Source organism: Hypanus sabinus, chromosome 29, assembly GCF_030144855.1.
Source record: "Hypanus sabinus isolate sHypSab1 chromosome 29, sHypSab1.hap1, whole genome shotgun sequence".
Lineage (NCBI taxonomy): Eukaryota > Metazoa > Chordata > Chondrichthyes > Myliobatiformes > Dasyatidae > Hypanus > Hypanus sabinus.
The window spans coordinates 18411482-18431264 of record NC_082734.1 but is presented as its reverse complement, the minus strand read 5'-3'; the positions used below and the strand labels follow the sequence as shown (position 1 = coordinate 18431264).

The following is a 19783-nucleotide window of genomic DNA, read 5'->3' as shown; positions in this document are numbered from 1 at the left end:
ACGTTGCTATTTCTCCCTCTCGAACTGTCGCTGTTTTTCTGCCTCCTCCACCTCCAACTTAATTCTCTCCAGCCGCATCTCTTCAGGACGTAATTGGACCTCCCCTTTCCCTACAGGAAAGTGTTCTAACACCTCCAGCTTGAATATCTGCATCATGACATAATGTTCAGCTATCTTACATTGTATCTCTGCCTTCATCATCCCTTTCTTAACCTCCTTGAGTTCCAAGGTCTCCACCATTTCCCACACCTCAGACTTTTTAGCCTTCTTTAAACCTACAGAGTCCAGACTTAACAGAAATTCGTCAACATCCATTTCTGCTGTCTGCCTTTCTGGTTTCTCACACAACCAGAACAGATTAAGGGAATTCACCCCAATCAATTCACTGGCCCCTCAATTTTGTAATCAAATCCCAGACGAGCCCTCAATTTGTTATATACTCCCTAACTGGGTTAACAGACCAACAGAAATGGAATGACACATTGGAGTCTGGTGGTACTGTAATTAAAGGTGTTTATTAGTAAAGTAAGCAATACAGTATCAAAAATGCAAATATACATATAAAACAGGTTAGCAATGATAAAAACAGAAGTGTAGGAATAAGAATCAACAGTAAAAAACAAAACTCTATCAAAGTCTAGGGGTAAATGAATTGCCATAAGAGAATATAGAGTTCATTTCAGTTCATGCTGAGGTAGTTGTTGTTGTGTTGCAATGTTGGGGTGAGAGAGAGAGAGAGCGAGCAAGAGATGAGCAGCTGCAGCAGGCAAACCTTCCATCGTCTTCTCGTTCCGTTGTACTGTTGGGGTCACTGGTTATGATCCTTCCGTTCCAGGCTAGACCATTCTTCAGTGATGGACTCACCCAGGCAAGGGTGGACACACACACACAAGTCCCCACCGGTCTGCCTTCATCCACCATGCTCCGGACCGATTCTCCTGAACCGATCCTCCAGGTCCCCACCTTCCTGTGGGTGCACACCACTCTTTCAGTGTCCATTGGTGGGTCTGAGGGTATCCCCCAGACCCATCTTTTAACCCCACTGACGGGGTATCAGCCATCCATCAACTCCGCATTTCCATGTCCATCAAACCAGTCCACTCCCTGCTGTCTCCTCAGGAATGTTAATGAGCAAAGAAGTGTCCTTGCTGCAAAAGATTATTTACTTTTCCATCAGTGAAGAAGCCATAAGGATGAAGGAGAAGCCTTTTAGGACCGAGATGAGGAAAAACTTCTTCACACAGAGAGTGGTGAATCTGTGGAATTCTCTGCCACAGGAAACAGTTGAGGCCGGTTCATTGGCTATATTTAAGAGGAAGTTAGATATGGCCCTTGTGGCTAAAGGGATCAGGGGGTATGGAGAGAAAGCTGATACAGGGTTTTGAGTTGGATGATCAGCCATGATCATACTGAATGGCGGTGCAGGCTCAAAGGGCCAAATAGCCTACTCCTGCACCTATTTTCTATGTTTCTATAATACATAAATCATTCGTCTCTCTCTCTCTCTTATCTGTAGCAGATGCCTCTACCTCTGTTCTTCATCTCTCTCTCTCATTAGCAGCATAGTTCCCGGGGGAGGGGGGTCAGCCCTGGACCCCATTTCCATCTGGTTTGTTCAGCACACATAACAGTATATATATATATATATTAAACAGTACAAATACATATGCAAAAACAGAAACTTTAAAAAAAGTAGTGATATAGTGTTCATGGATTCAATGTCCATTTTGAAATCAGATGGCGGAGGGGAAGAAGCTGTTCCTGAATCACTGAGTGCGTGCCTTCAAACTCCTGTACCTTCTTCCTGGTGATAACAATGAGAAGAGGGCATGTCCTTTGTAGTGGGGGGTCCTTAATGATGGACACCGCCTTTCTGAGGCACCGCTCCTTGAAGATGTCTTGGATACTGCAGAGGTTAGTACCCATGATGGAGCTGACTAAATTAACAGCTCTTTGCAACTTACTTCATTCCTGTGCAGTAGCCCACCATCCCCATCCATACCAGACAGTGATGCAGCCTGTCAGAATGCAATCCACGGTACATCTATAGAAGTTTTTGACAAACCAAATCTCTTCAAACTCCAAATAAAATATAGTCATTGTCTTGCCTTCTTATTAGCTGTTGGGACTGGGTCAGGTCCTCAGAGATATTGACAACCAGGAACTTGCTCACCCTTTCCACTTTTCATCCCACTATGAGGTCTGGTGCGTGTTCTCTCATTCTACCCTTTCAGAAGTCCACAGTAAGCTCTTTGGTCTTACTAATATTGAGTGCAAGGTTGTGCTGCGACACCACTCCACCAGCTGGTATATCTTGCTCCTGTACACCCTCTCATCGCCTTCTGAGATTCTGCCAGCAATGGTTGTATCATCAACAAATTTATAGATGGCATCCGTTCCAATATTGACAAGTCACTTCTCAGTCTAATGCAATTGCGGTTTACAATATTTGCTCCTATTTTATCCTTTCCATTTCCCATAGGAGGTTCATTACATAATAACAGTGATCACAGAGGTGCTGTTACTGTTACTGCTCCCTCCTGATCCACCTCATTCACTGAAACTAAATCTAGAAATGTCTCACCACCCAACTGCTCCCAGTGTTGGGGTTGCTGCCATTATGGGGCTCCCAAACCTTTATATGCCATGGACCCTTACCACTAACCAAGGGGTCCGTGGTCCCCATATTGGGAGCCCCTGCTCCCAGAGAATGTATGAAATTTAGGAATCCTGGGTCTTCGTATCCTTTCTGTTGACTGTATCCAGTTAATATTGGTGTCGGGGTGGGGGACCAGAAATCTTCTGCTGTTGCTGCTCTGGTGGGCAACATCACTGGGATTAGTTTGCCTCTGCTGACTTTGTCCATGTTATATCCATGTATAGTTTGCATAAGTTTGGCATGTCACCAAAAAAGCTCTATAGATGCACAGTGGTTGCATTTTGTTCTGTGATGAAACCACCAATCCCCAGGAATGGGAAAGACTGCGGAAAGTGATGGATACAGCCCGGTCCATCACAGGCAAAGTCCTCCCCGCCTTTGAGTACATGTACAAGGAGCGCTGCCACAAGAAAGCAGCACCCATCATAAAAACCCCCACCAAGCAGGCCGACCATCGGGCAGGTGGCACAGGAGCCTTAGGTCCAACATCACTAGCTTCAAGAACAATTATTACTCCACAACCATCAGGCTACTGAATTGGCATGGGCAACTTCACTCCACACTACTCTGACCTATGGACTCACTTCCAAAGACTCTACAAAGCTCAAAGTAAAGTGAGCAAATGTCACTATATATAATGCTGAGATTCGTTTTCTTGGCAGCATTCCCAGTCTAACAAAGAAATACAATTGAATCAGTGAAAAATGACACACATAACCAATATACAAAAGAAGACAAATACAAACAAAAACCAAAGTAGTAAGTAAGTATGTAAGAAAGTAAATAAACCTGAGAACATGAGTTGTAGAGTCCTTGAAAGTGAGCCTTTAGGTTGTGGAATCAGTGCAGAGTTGAGATGAGTGAAGTTATCTATGCTGGGTCAGCAGCCTGATGGTTGAAGGGTAATAACTATTCCTGAACCTGGTGGTGTTAGTCCTGAGGCTCCTGTACCTCCTTCCCAATAGCAGCAGGGAGAAGAGGGCATGTCGTGGATGGTGGGGTCTTCGATGGATGCTGTTTTCTTGTGGCAGCCCTCTGTGTAGATGTGGTCAATGCTGGGAAGGGCTTTTCCTGTCGTAGTCTGGGCTGGATCTACCACCAGGCCATGATGTAACCCGCCACTGCGCATTGATAGAAGGTGACAAAATTTTAGATGACATGCCAAAGCTGCGCAGACTTCTAAGAAAATAGAAGCATGGCCAAGTTTTTTTTTGTAATGATACGTAGGTGCTGGTCCCAGGACAAATCCTCTGAAAGGATATTGCCAAGGAATTCATCTCACATTCTCAATATTATTTTTTTTTCCTTTGCGCAATTTGTCTTCTTTTGCTCATTGTTTCTCTGTCAGCCTTTGTTTGTGTTCAGGTTTTCACAAATTCTGTTTCTTTGTTTTCCGGTAAATGCCTTCAGGAAACTGAATCTGGAGGTAGTATATGATAATGTGTATGAATTCACTTTGTCACTCCTGGGCACCACACACTATCACTGCGGCACATCTACGGAGGCAAATTGCCACTGCGGACGCCTTATCTCTATCAGAGTATCTCTCTCTCTGGGGTCTACATCATCCATCAGACATTGACTAAGTGCCAATTACTTATCACTGCAGCAACCATGTATACCAAATAGTAACGTGCACCATATTTCCCCTGAGAAACTAACTTCCATGGCATCATGTCAGCAGGCATAGAGGGCACTATTGTACTGTGCCTAAACCCCACACCAATGTACAATACTCAGTATGCTACGAAAGCTTCGTCACTGAGGGAACCATATCACAGTAGGCATCAGATCACCTGGGCCCCATATTGCTAGGAGAACTACATCACTGGAACAACAAGTCTCCACAGCGACAATATCACCGTGGAAACTATGTGCATGGCATCAGTGCCCCTAACTCAGTAAGTCGAGCTCTCTGTCCATAGAGAGCAGTATCAGTGTGAGGAACAGATCGGCATGGACACCAAAGATCAGGGCATGCAGCTGATCCCCGGGAAGCACAACTCTCTGGGTCAGGCACCACCACTCTCCACAATATCTCAGTGGAACCACATCCTGTTGAGCATCATATGCTGATGGCAGGTGCAGCATGGATTTAAAAAAGGGAAATAATTTTTGTCTAGTCTATTGGAGTTTGTTGAGGATGTGATAAATAGTGGATATATTAGAATATAGAGCAGTACAGTAGTCTGGAACTTCAGCCCACGATGTTCTGCTGACCGATATCTAACCCTTCCCTCCATAATCTAACCCCTCCCTCCATAACCCTCCATTTTTCTTACATCCACATGCCTATCTAAGAGCGTTTTCAATGTCCCTGTTGCATCAGCTTCCATCACCAATCCTGGCAATGAGTTCACCACACTCTCAGTAAAAAAAAACCCCACGTCTGACATCTCCCTTAAACTTTCCTGCAATGGATGCCCTCTGAGACTGGCCACTGCCACCCTGGCTATCCTACGTGATACATTGATCCTTGTAGAAGACATTCCACAAGGTCTCACACAGGGTTACAATGTTAGACATGATATGCTGCCTACAGTGACAATATATACATGTACTGGCTTACTCTATTCTCTACTTTGTAAGACCTTGACTTTGTGGAGGACCTTGTACTACACACCTGCCAGTGAAGATTCATGTGCGTCTACCTTTAGTGGATAGTTTGGACTCAAGGTCAGCCAGAGAAAGACTGGGACCATGACCCTCAATGTAGATCCTCTTCCTCCTCCCCTCAGGGCATTTGGCGTTGACTTACCCAGCATCAGCAGATTCACCTACCTGGGCAGCAGCTTTCGGCAGGATGGTGAGATCAAGGACGGCGTCTGGTGCACACTCGGCAAATCTAGAAACATCTTCAGATCAATGAGCAACACATGGGGATTAAGGAAGTACAGTGCTCACACCAAGGTGACTCCCAGCACCCAGGGCCTGCCCTTATCTCACTGTTACCATCAGGTAGGAGGTACAGAAGCCTGAAGGCACACACTCAACGACTCCGGAACAGCTTCTTCCCCTTTGCCATCGGAGACCTAAATGGACATTGAACCCAAGAACACTACCTCACTTTTTAAATATATATTATTTCTGCTTTTGCATGATTTTTAATCTATTCAATATACATATACTGAAATCTATTTATTTATTTATTTATTTATTTATTTTTACTTTTTTTCTTCTATATTATGTATTGCATTGAACTGCTGCTGCTAAGTTAACAAATTTCACGACTCATGCCAGTGATAACAAACCTCATTCTGATTCTGATTCTGTACCAGAGCTGTGTTCTGCCCACACTCTTGTATGGGTCAGAATACTTGCAGAGAATGACCTTGACAAGCTGGCGTCATTACACACTGTGAGCCATCGTGTATGTGTAGAAGGCCTCAAAGCTAGTGAACAGGGAATTGGGGTCAATGCACTGACATGGACTGAGAATAGGTTATGGGACAGGTGACAAGGAATGGGAGGTTGGCGGGCTGTGATTAGTGGGGTATTGCAGGGAAACTCTGCTTGGGTCCCAGCTATTCACAATCCATATCAATGACTTGACCTGAGGAGCCAAATATCACAGTTCGAAGCTTACTGATGGTGTGGAAGAGGGGTTTGTTATGCTGTTGTTGTCTTGTGCTGTTGTTTTTGCTGTTGTTAGTGTTGTTCTGTTGAACATTGTAGGCCTGCTATGTTGTTGTAAACACAAGAAATTCTTTAGATCTTGGAAAGCCAAAACAACATGCACACAATGCTGGAGGAACTCAGCAGGTCAGGCATGAACGAACAGTCAACGTTTCAGGCCGAGACCTTTCTTCAGGACTGAAAAGGAAAGGGGAAGAGGTCAGAATAAAGAGGTGGCGGGGGGGGGGGGGGGGGAAGGAGGATAGCCAGAAGGTGACAGGAGAAGCCAGGAGGGTAGGAAAAGTAAAGAACTGGATTGTCGTGGGAATATGTGACAACACTCGCAGGCTGAGCCCAGCACATCCTCGGATGTGATGGTTGTTAATACAAACAAAGCATTTCCCTCTATATCCCGTTGTATATGTGAATCTGAGTCATAAGGTGGCTTCAAGCTGAGTGAGCAAACAAGGTGGTGGCAGATTTTTCAGAAACGTGAGCTTGTCCAGTTTGGGTTGCCTGAGGCAGAGTGTGTTTTAAATGGTGAGGTACTGGGTAATGCCACTAAAAGATAACATGCAGGAGCAGCAGGTAGTCACGAGGGCACGTGGCATGCTGGCTTCTGTAGCACAAGAGCAAGGATGGTACAGGGCCTGAGTTAGACCACATCTGGAGCGCTGGGTTTTGTGAGTTAAAACTACATAATTGCCACACAGGCAGTGAAGCACAGAATTACCAGACAAGAGAAGTAGGTTATTAAAAGTAGGTTATCCATAGGAGGAGAGATTGAACAGACGGAGACTTCATTCTCTAGAGTTTATAAGAATGAAACCTGCAAAATTCTCACAGGCTCAATAAGCTGGATGCAGGGAAGGTATTCCCCCTGGCTGAGGTGTGCAGAACCAGGGGTGACACTTCATTCACAACAGAGACAGGTTTATTTCAGGATATTAAAGAAATTGCAGGATAAGGGGATAGCATGGGGAAATGGTGCTGAGGTTTGATGGACCAGATGGCCAACTCCTTGCTCGCATTTCTCAAGTTCTTCCCGAATTATTGCCGCCCTGTGCAGCGCTTGCAAAACACTGGAACAATTCACAGGACTTCTTTGGCAGCTCCTCCCAAACCCGTGACATCCAACATCTGAAAGGACAAGGGCACGAGAATGCCAACAATTCCAAGTTCCCCTCCAAGACGCTGCCTTTCCTGGCCTGAAGTCAGTTGCCATTCCTGCATTGTTTCACAGCCAACTTCCTGCCTCAGAGTGGGTGGACCTTCCCCACACACAGAGCTACAGCACTCCTCAAGGTCAGATTAGGATACTTCAATCTTTAAAAAAATCCTGCCTTACTACAAAGTTTCCTGATATTTTAGGTCATTTCCCCCGACCTGGTAGATTATTCCAAAAAAGGTTCCAAACAGAATCCCTTCAATGGAAGTGTTTGAAATGAATGTATCCCAAGAGCAGTTCTATGTCCCCTGATCTCAATGCCTTAGTCAGGCTTGGAGGAATTGGACGAGTTCTCACTGTTGGCTCTGTGCTTGGAGCTGAGCAGATGAAGTCTACAGATGTTGCAAGTCAACACCTGTGCATCGGGAGCTCAGGAAGCAACTTGTTCTGCTTTCTGCTGATAAGAGATTTCAGAACGTTCCAGAGGAAGCTCAGAGATCCCTGCACCTGTTTACGGATTTGTACCCCGTCCCTTCATCCTCTGTGAAATCGCAGCTGGCCGGGTGACGTCACAATGTAATCTGGCTTTCCTTGTTTGTTTATCAGGCGGGTGGTTTATAAAGGTCTGCAGAGCAGCTGTAGGGATCCGCGCAGTAGTCTACAGTCTCGTTTGTCGGATCGTGAAGGGCCCAGAGATGGCTTCCTTTGATGAGAGCTCTCATATAGATTCAGAGCAAGGGGCAGCCCGGAAGCAAGCCCACCGATTAACCAATCCTAACCTCATCCCTTTTTAAAATCCCCGGCTCCTAGATTCTACCAATCACCCACAAACATGGTGGGGTAATTTACAGTGGCCGATTAACCCACCAACCCACATACCTTTGGGGATGCGGGAGCAAATGAGAGCACCTGGAGGAAATCCATGTGGTCACAGAGAGAACTGCAAACTCCACACAGACAGTAACCGAGGTCGGGATTGAACCCCGGTCTCTGGAGCGGCTCTGTCATCTGATCCAAAGGTTCAATTTAATGTCAGAGAATGTATAAAGTATACAGCCTGAAATTCTTACTCGTCACAGACATCCATGAAACAGGGGGGAAAAGCCCCAGAGAATGAATGATCCCAAAATCTTCTCCCCCCATCCCATGTACAAGTGGCAGCAAAAGCATCAAACCCCCCCCACTTACTTCTGCAAAAGCATCCGCCCCCATCACCCACCATGAAATAGCAAGCTCCCAGAGTCCATGATCTACAGTCAACCAAAAACTACTGCAATCCCAGCTCTTCGACATCTCAACTAACAAGGGAGAGAGGGATATGGATCTTGGCGCAGCGAGAGGGGAGACCAACAACTCGCTGTATCGATGTTACAGCCTGCAGTGTCACTTATTCGAGCTCCCCCCGACTCGAGGATCAGCAAACTTACTCTCACCATTGAGAGAGAGAGAGTGCAGAGGCCTCTGACAGCTGCGCCTTCTGTCTCGATGTTTCGATCTCCCGTGACACTTCAGTCGCCGACTGGTGAGGAACCAGATTGTCCTCGGCTGCATCCCAACAGCACGTGCCTTCCAAGCCGCTCCTGGAGACCCCAAAACGCAGGCTGCTCGGCGACTGAAGAGCAAGAACCCACCATCCGTGATGAACGTAGTTTGAGTGCAGCTGTAGATCATGGACTCTGACAGGACCCCAGCCACCTTGACACCTCTGAAGCATTATGGTGCTTCATCTCCATAGTTCCTCAACTTCTCCATCAAAGTTTCACCATCTTAGGTGTGGGACTTATTGATGAAAATTATCTGTTCACTTCCACCTCCTTACAACCCATCCATACAGTTCCTACTCTCTTCCACTTGGCCCAATACTCTCAACAGAGGTGAGGGCCTCACTCAGGTGGGTTTTCAGAGGTTCAAGCAATAGAAACATAGAAAACCACAAGCACAAAACAGGTCCCTTTGGGCCACAATGCTTTGCCATACATATACTTACTTTAGAAATTACCTAGGGTTACTCATAGCCCACTATTTTACTAAGCTCCATGTACCTACCCAGGACCTATTGTATCCGCCTACACCACCATCACTAGCAGCCCATTTCATGCTCTCACCACTCTGTGTAAAAAACTTACCCCCGACATCTCCTCTGTACTGCTTCCAAGCACATTAAAACTATGTCCTCTCATGCTAGCCATTTCAGCCCTGGGTAAAAGCCTCTGATTATCCACACGATCAATGCCTCTCATCATCTTATACACCTCTGTCAGGTTACCTCTCATCCTCCGTCGCTCCAAGGAGAAAAGGCCGAGTTCACTCAACCTATTCTCATAAGGCATGCTCCCCACTCCAGGCAACATCCTTGTAAATCTCCTCTGCACCCTTTCTATAGTTTCCACATTCATCCTGTAATGAGGTGACCAGAACTGAGCACAGTGCTCCAAGTGGGTCTGACCAGGGTTCTATATAACTGTAATATTACCTCTCAGCTCTTAAACTCAATCCCACGGTTGATGAAGGCCAATGCACCGTATACCTTCTTAACCACAGGGTCAACCTGCGCAGCAGCTTTGAGTGTCCAATGGACTCAGACCCCAAGATCCCTCTGATCCTCCACGCTGCCAAGAGTCTTACCATTAAAACTATATTCTGGTCTCCAATATTTGACCTACCAAAATGACCCACTTCACACTTATCTGAGTTGAACTCATCTGCCACTTCTCAGCCCAGTTTTGCATCCTATCATTGTCCCGCTGTAACCTCTGACAGCCCTCCACACTATCCACAACACCCCCAATCCCATCCCTCCATTTCCTCATCCAGGTCATTTATAAAATTCACAAAGAGAAGGGGTTCCAGGACAGATTCCTGAGTCACTGGTCACTGACTTCCATGTACAATATGACAGTAGCGTGTAGTACTCTCTTCTCCCAGAGAGTTGTGGGGGTCTGGAATGCACTGCCTCAGAAGGTAGTGGAGGCCAATTCTCTGGATGCTTTCAAGAAGGAGCTAGATAGGTATCTTATGGATAGGGGAATCAAGGGATATGGGGACAAGGCAGGAACCAGGTATTGATGGCAATTGATCAGCCATGATCTCAAAATGGTGGTGCAGGCTTGAGGGGCCGAATGGTCTACTTCTGCACCTATTGTCTATTGTCTATTGACTTGTCTATAACCACTCTTTGCCTTCTGTGGGCAAGCCAGTTCTGGATCCACAAAGCAAGGTCTCCTTGGATCCCATGCCTCCTTACTTTCTCAATAACCCTTGCATGGGGTACCTTATCAAATGCCTTGCTGAAATACATATACATTCATCTATTGCTCTTTTTTCATCAATGTGTTTAGTCACATCCTCAAAAAATTCAATCAGGCTCGTAAGGCACAACCTGCCTTTGACAAAGCCATGCTGACTATCCTTAATCAAATTATGCCTCTCCAAATGTTCATAAATCCTGCCTCTCAGGATCTTCTCCATCAACTCACCAACCACTGAAGTAAGACTCACTGGTCTCCAATTGCATTGATATAAAAACATTGGAATCCTACTGTACAATACAGGCCTTTCAGTCCACAATTCCTGGGCTATCTCTACTCCCTTTCTTGAATAAGGGAACAACATCCACAACTCTCCAATCCTCTGGAATCTCTCCCGTCCCCATTGATGATGCAAAGATCATCGGCAGAGGCTCAGCAATCTCCTCCCTCACCTCCCACAGTAGCCTGGGGTACATCTCATCCGGTTCCGGTGACTTATCCAACTTGATGTTTTCCGAAAGCTCTAGCACATCCCCTTTCTTAATATCTACATGCTCAAGCTCTTCAGTCCATTTAAGTCATCCCTACAATTGCCAAGGTCCTTTTCCGTAGTGAATACTGAAGCAAAGTATTCATTAAGTACCTCTGCTATCTCCTCTGGTTCCATACACACTTTTTCACTGTCACAATGGGTTGGATGATTGATGCTTGCCTGGACAGTGAAAAGAAGTGAGAATCGTTAAACACACCACTCACAGAGACTATTTTTGGAGGATGACGTGTGCTCTCTGCTTCTTTTTTTAAGAGTTGGGGACGTTCTAATGACATAGATAAACAGGATATTATATCAAATCTTCCAGAGTGGTATCTCTGGTCCCCAGGGCTGACTGTTGATCAAATTCATTTGTAAAGTGGAAAAATGAGGTGTCCTCCCTGAAAACAGGAATACAAAACTTGGTTTCTGGAATTTATAGCCTCATTGGGAGACGCCCTGTTTCCCACCCAGCACCCACCCCCCCAACTCCATTTAAAGGGACAGTCCAGCCATACCACCCTTCCACATTGCAAGCCACCCTTTCACTTCCCTTAGATACTTTCTTGCTCAACTCGATTACACCATTTCAGCCCAAGTTTCCTCAAAAAGCCAAGGGAACTCATGCCACAGAGCCCACACATCCACTGGGCCCCCCATTGACCACTCCTCTTGCCCCTCATCTCACTTCCTTCTTCCTGCCTCTTGCCCTCTGACCCCCACGGAGTTCCACCCTCTGCCCTCCATAGACAAGCTGCTCCTCATGGTGCCTCTGCCAAGGGATAATCCACTCCCCGTGAGTTACTGTATAGTGGCTGGGTGGGGGACAGAAGAGAACTGGACGAGACCCAATGAGAGAAGACCCTGAAACCAGAGGCAACCTCAGCCTGGAGGGACCTCATCATGAACTGGGGTCCAAACAAACTGGGGGGCCCACCAAGAATGGGACCACAAGCCTATGGAAGCCATTCAGGGATTCAAAACCAGGTGAGGGTGGGCCCAAACCAGGTGGGAGATGAGGCAGAAGAGGAAGCTAAAGGGGAAGGAGCAGGAGAATGTGGAAGGACCGAACCTGGAGCAGTCACTCTGATGGTGTTTCCATTTGTGGTTTTTTGCTTGAGTTTTGATCTCTTCAGATAGTCCAAACATCTCCGTGTAGCCATTGCAGGCAATGGTTAGCAAGTTGGAACAAGTGGAAGCTTCAAAGAGCCACTATAAACCAGGAGAATACTTGAAAGCTCCCAAGAGGCTCAAGATCAGCCTGAAGGCAGATACGCAAATGAAGCAAACCACAACACCTTTTCAAGTGTAGTATTGGCATGGAAAATTTGTTATCAAAGCAACACCCAAGCTGAGAGAGCCAGAACAGCACAGGAGAGAATAAATGTGACAGAGTCAGAGAGCTGGAGTCAGAAAGGGGATGAAAGCGGGAGGGTGGGGAAGAGAGGGAGCAAGAGGAGACCACTCGGCCCCTCAGACCTGCTTTACTATTCAATGTGATCATGGCTGATCTGCCATCTCTTCTTCCATGCCAGATCCTCATTGCCCTCAATCCCAAAATCTGTTAAAATATGTATCTACTTCCACAATAAAGACTTCTAATAGCTTCTCCTGGTCAGAGAATGCCAGAGATTCACCATTCTCTGCATGAAGAAGTTTCAATGTACCTATATCCTTGTTCAAGATTGTCCCACTGGTGAAAACATCTTGGCATCTACACTGTTGTGGCCCCTTAGAATCCTTTATGTTTCATTAAAATCTCCCTTATTTCTTCTAAGTTCTAAAGAATACACTCAACCTGTCCAGCCTTTCTTGATAACACAACACTCTCATCCCAGGAAAGAGCTTGGCAAATTGTTTTGGGGTTACCTCCTCTACTATTATGTCCTTTCTTAGGTAATGGAACCAAAACTGTGCACAGTACTCCAGGTGTGACTCCACCAATGTCCTGTACAACAGTAACTAACACTACCATTTTTCTAAACTCCAACCCTCTTTGAGATAGAATCCAATATAACTCACCACTCAACTAACTGGTATATCTCGCTCCTGTACGCCCCTTTCATCACCAGTTGAAATTCTGCCAACAATGGCTGTATCATCTGCAAATTTATAGATGGCATTTGAATTGTGCCTAGCCACACAGTCATTGTTGGAGGCAGAATAGAGCAGTGGGCTAAGCACACATCCCTGAGGTGCACCAGTGTTGATTGTCAGCGAGGAGGAGATGTTACTTTCAATCCTAACAGATTGTGATCTTCTATTTAGGAATTTGAGGATCCATCTGCAGAGGGAGGTACAGAGGCCTCAGTTCTCTAACTTTTCGATCAGGCTTGTAGGAAATGGTATTAAATGCTGTCAATAAACAACATGCTGACATAGGTATTTGTATTGTCCAGATGATCCAAGGCCACATGGAGAGACATTGAGATCATGTCTGCTGTAGACCTATTGTAGCAACAGGCAAATTGCAATGGGTCCAGGAGTTGATTCTCGTCATGACCAACCTCTCAAAGCATTTCATCACCATAGACATAAGTGCATGATGTCGAGACATCAGAGACTTATGGAGAAGAGGAGTTATAAGCCATGTCTCCCTTCTCTCATTATGGGCAATGTGAGATCGCTGGGTAATAAAATGGACGAGTTGACAGCGATAGTCAGGAGTCAGAGGACTTTTTGGGAGAGCAGTGTTATATGTTTTACTGAAACGTGGCTGCACGAGGACATACCCGACCAAAACGTTTCCATAGAGGCCTTCCAGACCGTTCGGGCCAATCGGAATTGCACTGAGAGCAGTAAGCATAAAGGAGGGGGGCTTGCTGTTCTGGTTAACAGCAGATGGTGCAATCCTGGTCATATTACGATCAAGGAATGTGTTTGTAGCCCGGATATTGAACTTTTTGCTGTTGGACTCCAGCCATATTACTTGCCAAGAGAGTGTCACATGCAATTGTGGTTGTTGTGTACGTCCCTCCCTCTGCCAACCCGACGTCAGCGTGTAACATCGTTCACACCGTCATAGCCGGACTACAAACCCAGCACCCGAGTGCCCTCATTACCATCTCGCGTGACTTCAACCATGTTACCATAGATAGAGCACTGCCCAACTTCACGCAGTATCTGAGCTGTACAACCAGAGGGGAGAGGACCCTGGACTTGATGTATGCTAACGTTAAGGATGCATACAGCTCCTCTCCCCTCCCCCCACTGGGACGGTCAGATCACAACCTGGTGCATCTCAAACCTTGCTACGTGCCGCTGGTGAAGAATAAACCTGTAACCTCGAGGTCAATGAGGACATGGTCGGGGGAGGCTTTGAGGCACTCCAGGATTGTTTTGAGGTGACATACTGGCAGGCCCTCTGTGAGCCACATGGAGAGGACATTGATGGGCTCACAGAGTGCATCACTGGTACATCAACATCTGTGTGGACTGCAATGTTCCAGCAAGAACTGTCCTTTGTTATTCAAATAACAAGCCATGGGTAACAAAGGACATTAAGGACATCCTGAACGCTAAAAAGAGGATGTTTAGAGAAGGAAATAGGGAGGAGCTGAGGACAATACAGAGGGACCTGAAAACCAAGATCAGAGAGACTAAAGACAGGTATAGGAGGAAGCTTGAGTGGAGACTCCAGCAGAACAACATGAGAAAGGTCTGGAGTTGGATGAGGACCATCACTGGGTTCTGGCAAACCAGCAACAGAGGAGCTGAAGGCAGTGTGGACAGGGCCAACGAACTTAACCTGTTCTTCAATAGATTTCTTCAATGGCCCCTGCCCACCCCCCACATGATTCATCTGTTGTCGGCCCCCAACCAACACTTACTCCACTCTCCCCTCCTCACAGCCCCCCACCCTGCACTCATGACTACACCCCTCCCTCACCTGAAACCACCACGGTGGGCTTCACAGCTGAACAGGTGAAAAGACAGCTGAAATATCTCCACCCAAGCAAGGCTGCAGGCCCGGATGGTGTCAGCCCTAGGGTGCTCAAAGCCTCTGCCCCCCCAGCTATGTGGGGTACTTCACCATGTCTTCAACCTGAGATTGAGTCTCCAGAGGGTTCCTGTGCTGTGGAAGACGACCAGCCTCGTTCCTGTACCGAAGACACTGCGCCCCTGTGGCTCCAATGACTACAGACCGGTGGCATTGACCTCCCACATCATGAAGACCCTGGAGAGACTTGTTCTAGAGCAGCTCCAGTCTATGGTTAGGCCACACTTTGACCCCTCTAGTTCGCCTATCAGCCCTGACTAGGAGTTGAGGATGCCATCGTCTACCTGCTGAACCGTGTCTACACCCACCTGGACAAGCCGGCGAGCACTGTGAGGGTCATGTTTTTTGACTTCTCCAATGTATTCAACACCATCCGCCCTGCTCTTCTGGGTGAGAAGCTGACAGTGATGCAGGTGGATGCTTTCCTGGTGTCATGGATTATTGATTACCTTACTGACCACGGTATGTTCGCTTGCAACACTGTGTGTCAGACAGGGTGGTCAGCAGCACTGGGGCTCCACAGGGGACTGTCCTGTCTCCCTTTCTCTTCACCATCTACACCTCGGACTTCAACTACTGCACAGAGTCTTGCCATCTTCAGAAGTTTTCTGATGACTCTGCCATAGTTGGATGCATCAGCAAGTGAGATGAGGCTGAGTACAGGGCTAAGGTGGGAAACTTTGTCACATGGTGTGAGAAGAATCATCTGCAGCTTAATGTGAAAAAGACTAAGGAGCTGGTGGTGGACCTGAGGAGGGCTAAGGCATCGGTGACCTCTGTTTCCATCCAAGGGGTCAGTGTGGACATAGTGAAGGATTACAAATACCTGGGGATATGAATGGACAATAAACTGGACTGATCAAAGAACACTGAGGCTGTCTACAAGAAGGGTCAGAGCCGTCTCTATTTCCTGAGGCGACTGACGTCCTTTAACTTCTGCCAGACGATGCTGAAGATGTTCTATGAGGCTGTGGTGGCCAGTGCTATCATGTTTGCTGTTGTGTGTTGGGGCAGCAGGCTGAGGGTAGCAGACACCAACAGAATCAACCAACTCATTCGTAAGGCCAGTGATGTTGTGGGGGTGGAACTGGACTCTCTGACGGTGGTGTCTGAAAAGAGGATGCTGTCCAAGTTGCATGCCATCTTGGACAATGACTCCCATCCACTCCATAATGTACTGGTTAGGCACAGGGGTACATTCAGCCAGAGACTCATTCCACCGAGATGCAACACTGAGCGTCATAGGAAGTCATTCCTGCCTGTGGCCATCAAACTTTACAACTCCTCCCTCGGAGTGTCAGACACCCTGAGCCACTAGGCTGGTCCTGGACTTATTTCCACTTGGCATGATTTACTTATTAGTATTTAATTATATATTGTTTTATATTGCTATATTTTTTCACAATTCTTGGTTGGTCCGTCTGTAATGAAACCCAATTTCCCTCGGGATTAATAAAGTATGTCTGTCTGTCTATCTGTCTGTCTATTGGACAATAATCATTAAGGCAGCTCACACTGCTCTTTCTTGGGCACTGGTATAATTGTCGCCCTTTAAAAGTAGGTGGGAACTTCTGACTGTAGCAGTGAGAGATTGAAAATGACTTTGAATACCCCTGCCAGTTGGTTGGCACAGGTTTTCAGAGCCTTTCCAGGTACTCCATTGGCCCATGCCACCTCGCAAGGGTTCTCCCTCCTGAAAGACAGGCTGACGCTGGCCTCAATGAAGTGCTTGCCTTCCTAACTACTTTCTGAACTTACCTGTTAACTTCTTGTAGTTCATGCTCTGGGACACCTACAACTTCACTCCTTTACAATATTTTTCCATCTAGATAATAATCTGCCCTTTGATTTTTGCTTATGAAAAAGCATGAAGTCACACTTACCCCACATTAAACTCCATTAGCTCAGTTTTTCCCACTTCCTTGTGTAGGGCTGTCAGTACCATTAACTGTGGTGTTGTTAACTGTTCAGGCTAACAAAATGGCTTCTCTTGTAATGCTACTTAATGCTGTAATGGGTTTCTGTAGCTGGAGTGTTTGGGTTATAACTGTAGATAAGTGGGGTACTAACCAATGGAGAATTGTTATGCTATCTTGTATGTGTGAGCTGAGTGGGAGTTCGGTCTTTTTCGAGAGGCAAGTGAGGAGGACGGATGTGTGAGGAGCGGACAGCGGTTCCAGGGCAGCGGATACTGGACATCGGCGGTTCGGACGGTGGCCGAAGGCTCAGAAGGTCATTGTGGATGGAACCGGAGGCGTGAGCTCCAACGTATTAAAATATTATGTGAACAAACTGATAAGCTTACTGATTTGGAGCCTTTAGGTTATCTGTTTCAACTAACCCATCACTAAGAGATAACTATAAAGTTGCAATTATTTCCTCGCCTTTGGTGCATTGTCTGGTATTTGTGTACTGGGGGGGCATTACACTGTATTTACATCAAAGTATTGCACTGTTGGCAGGGCAATGGCGGTTCACCCTAGATGAGCGGGGGTAAATTGGGGGCACGGAGGCTACACTTGATTTATCTTTGACCTACTTCAGAGTCACAATCTGTCCTTTCAGTTACTTTCATACCATCAGCAAACTTCCAATCAGAATCGGAACCACTATCACTGAGCTGACATGGAATTTGATATTTTGCCACATTGACTTACAAAATTAAATAACTTGTGCAAAGGAAAAGGAATAGCAAGCTAGTTTTTCAGATGTTTGTTGACCATTCAGAAATCTGACGGTGGAGGGGAAGAAGCTGCTTCTGAATCGTTGAGTGTGAATCTTCAGGATCCTATGCCTCGTCCCTGATGATCACAAGACAAAGGAGCAGAAGTAGGCCATTTGGCCCATTGAGTCTGCTCTGCCACTCCACCATGAGCTAAACTATTCTCCCATCAGTTCCAGTTTCCGGCTTTTTTCCCAGATCCCTTGATACCCTGACTAATTAGATACCTATCAAGCTCCTCCTTAAACACCCTCAATGATTGGGCCTCCACAGCTGTATGTGGCAACGAATTCCATAAATCCACGACCCTCTGGCTAAAAAAATTTCTCTTCATCTCTGTTTTAAATGGGTACCCTCTAATTTCTAAGACTGTGACCTCTTGTCCTGGACTCACCCACCAAGGGAAACAGCCTTTCCACATCTACCCTGTCCAACCCTTTCAACATTAGCAATGTTTCTATGAGATCCCCTCTCATTCTTCTATACTCTAATGAATACAATCCAAGAGCTGACAAACGTAAGGAGAAGATGACAAGTTCCAGGAGATGAAGGCCTTTAATGATGGACACCGCTTTCTTGAGGCAATACCTCTTGAGGAAGCTTGTGATGGAGCCTGTTGAGTGTGCAACCCTCTGTAGCCTCTTGTGATCCAGTGTATTGGCGTTTCCATACCAGACTATGGTGCAACCGGTCAAAATGCTCTTCATTCTAAAAAAAAATTCAAAAGTTTTTGATGAATTACCAAATTTCCTCAAACGCCTAATGAAGTCGAGTTGCTAGTGTGATTGCAATAATGTACGATAGATTCCCTGAGATAATGGTTTCCCAGAACTTGAAGTTGCTCACTCTTTCTCCTTCCTGAGGTCCACAATCACTTGTTTGGTCTTTCTGACATTGAGTATGAGGCCTTTGTTGTCACAGCTCTTAACCAACAGATCTACTTTATTTATTTATTTGTTTCAGCGTAGTGGCTAGCACGATGCTTTACAGTACCAGCTGTAAATCCCCGTTGCTGTCTGTAAGGAGTCTGTACATTCTCCCCGTGACCATGTGGGTTTCCTCCCACAGTCCAAAGATGTACCGTTTGGTGGGTTAATTGGTCGTTGTAAATTGTCCTGTGATTGGGCTGGGGTTAAATTGTGGGTTGCTGGGAGGCATGGCTTGAAGAACTGGAAGGGATTATTTCATGCTGTATCTGAATAAATAAATTAATTAACCAACCAATCGATCTCACACCTGTATGGCTCAACTTTGCCATCTGAGATTCTGTCAGCAACAGAAGTGTCATCAGCAAATTTATGCAGTAGATGGCATTTGAACTGTCCCTTGTCGTACTGTCACGAGTCGGAGAGAATAGAGCATGGAGCTAAGCAATTATCCTTGAGGCGCCTTTGATGATAGTCAGTGAAGTGGAGATGTTATTACCGATTCATAAGCCTTACAACCAGCCTTTTCTTCCGGGTCATGATTTTAATAGTAAATACCTAAGGTGTTCGGATGGTGGGGTGGAGACAAATCTCTACCAAAGGAGGTGTAGGGCACTGGGAGCAGGTGGTGGACAGCTGTATGAGCAGCTGGTGCATATCACAGGTCCTGGTTATGCGACCACCGATGTTCTCTCTAAAATGTTCACACACACACACACACACACACACACATCTTTTGCTTCTAGCACACAAAGGAAGTTAAACTGCGTTCAAAATGTTGTTACATTCTACCTCATTGGCATGTGAAGTATATTTCATGATCATACACAATCACATTTCCTTTTCTGATTTCTGATGCAGACCGTGTTGCCAATGTGGAGTTTGCGATGATTTGTCTGTAGATTTTAGGACT

The 19783-nt window shown here is 46.1% G+C and overlaps 1 long non-coding RNA gene across 1 annotated transcript in view; it reads left to right on the top strand.

Moving 5' to 3' along the window:
• The window catches only part of LOC132383089 (uncharacterized), a 72215-nt gene extending 54215 nt beyond the window's left edge, over positions 1–18000 (top strand). The window contains exon 3 of the long non-coding RNA XR_009508544.1: positions 13622–18000. This is a non-coding gene — a long non-coding RNA (uncharacterized LOC132383089). The remainder of the gene's footprint in view (positions 1–13621) is intronic.
• Positions 18001–19783: the final 1783 nt, after the last annotated feature.